The sequence below is a fragment of the Octopus bimaculoides genome, chromosome 21, assembly GCF_001194135.2.
Source record: "Octopus bimaculoides isolate UCB-OBI-ISO-001 chromosome 21, ASM119413v2, whole genome shotgun sequence".
Classification (NCBI taxonomy): Eukaryota; Metazoa; Mollusca; class Cephalopoda; order Octopoda; family Octopodidae; genus Octopus; species Octopus bimaculoides.
This window is the reverse complement of record NC_069001.1, coordinates 4,708,952-4,711,039: the sequence shown is the minus strand read 5'-3', so window position 1 is coordinate 4,711,039 and position 2,088 is coordinate 4,708,952. Positions and strand designations below refer to the sequence as shown.

The following is a 2,088-nucleotide window of genomic DNA, read 5'->3' as shown; positions in this document are numbered from 1 at the left end:
GAGAGGTTCGTTTTATATTTATATATATATATTTCTTATACTTTTGATTCTTTTTACTAGTCCCAGCTTTAGAGTCATGGCCATGCTGGGGCACCATCATTAGCTTTGCTACATTTTCACTACTTGAAACCTCGTCTGATTTGGGGAATTTGGCGAATGAGGGAGTTATATATATATATTTATATATGATGGGCTTCTTTCAGTTTCCGTCTACCAAATCAACTCACAAGGCTTTGGTCAACCCAAGGCTATAGTAGAAGACACTTGCCCAAGATGCCATGCAGTGGGACTGAACCCAGAACCATGTGGTTGGGAAACAAGCTCCTTACCACACAGCCACGCCTGTGGTGATTTTAGTTGGGGAAGGGAGACTTTTAGATAATTGTTAGAGTACTCCATTTTTTCCCTCTCAACCCTTCCTGTCAAAGAGCATATGCTCGAAACATCAAAGACCCTTCCATTCTTTCTGAGTGTCAAACTAATACACCTGTTTGTTGTTCCCTCACCTGTCTACATCTTTTGTTTTCTGTCCATTTCAACCATGTATGTATGCATGCATATTTATGTATACATTTACATGTGGAGGTGCATGGCTTTGTGGTTAGGGTGTTACAATCATGATCATAGGATTGTAGTTTCAATTCCTGGACAAGGCAATGCATTGTGTTCTTGAATAAAACATTTCATTTCACATTGCTCCAGTCCAGTCAACAGGTGAACATGCCTAATACCCTGTGACAGGCTGGTGTCCCATCCATAGGGTGGGGTGGGGTGAGAATTTGGAAAAACTGCTCTGCAAGCTTTAGGCTCGGGAAGGACTGCTGGTCCTCTTTTGCGTATGTATACACAAACACACTGATGAATATACACATGGACGGCTACAGTATGTCACACCACCGTTTCCTCACCATGGGAACCTGATAGTGTAACAGATGTGGTTGAGTTGACCTTGGCATAGTTGAACTGAGAAAGTAGAAAGCAGAAATACACACACACACACTTGAACACATGCTGTGTGTCAAACTAACGAGAGTGCTTCTATGCAGTTGCTTTATCTGCTAGAATTAACACTGAAATCTCCCTCAAATGACATGATGTGATCTTGAACAAAAGTGAAAGTCAAATCAGATAACATTTTCATAAGAAACACCTTAAAAAAGCAAAAATAACAGGGGATGGTCTCAGTTGGATTACCTTTAGACAATAGGTTTGTCCTATCAGAGCTGACCTGGGATTAAACAGCCACAACAACAACAAAGAGTACAGTTTGTTGTTTATTAGTGGGGGTGGATCAACTTCTGGGTATAAAATATGTTTATATAATTGTACTCGGATGGTTGAGAGGGGGTGTGAGTGAGTGTGGTCACACCGAGTGTACTTCTGTGTGAGTGGGTGAGTGTGTGTCTGGGTATGCCTGTGTCTGAATGTGTGTGTGTGAACGAGTGTCACAGCTGTGTGTGTGTGTGTGAATGAGTGTCACAGCTGTGTTTGTGTGTGTGTGTCTACATCTAAGTGTATGTTTGTATATGTGCATGCATGTGTATGAGTGTTTGTGTTTATGTTTCTGTATGCTTGTGTCTGTGTATGCATATGTATGTGTATGAGTGTCTGTGTTTTATACTTCTAAATGTGTGTTTGTTTGTGTGTGTGTATGAATGGTCCACAGCCGTGTGTGTGTGTGTGTGTGTGTGTGTATGAATGGGCCACAGCCGTGTGTGTGTGTGTGTATGCCAGAGCTGGCTATACCAACACAGTACCTGACATCCTGTCTATTTACCTGCTGAAGAACTTATGATATTTATTTATCTACTGACTTTATCATTATCATTTTTACTTAGAGGAAACAAGGGCAACACCTCTCTCTCACTCTTCACTCCCCCCCCCCCCCAGGACCTCAGCAACAGAAGTGGGAGAAGAAAGGAAGTTATTCCCAAATCAGAGATCTGACCCAAATACCTACAGCTTACTGGTCCGCACTAAAACTAACCGAGGGACCTTGTGGTAGTGTTAAAATGAATGAATAAGTTTACCATACAAACGCAGGAATTGTTCCGCTTATGGGATTCCATATAGTTTCAGTTTTTTTTT

At 41.5% G+C, this 2,088-nt stretch overlaps 1 protein-coding gene across 5 annotated transcripts in view; it reads left to right on the top strand.

Moving 5' to 3' along the window:
* Window positions 1-2,088, top strand: part of LOC106868625 (monocarboxylate transporter 12) — a 57,075-nt gene that overhangs the window by 37,625 nt on the left and 17,362 nt on the right. The window lies entirely within an intron of this gene.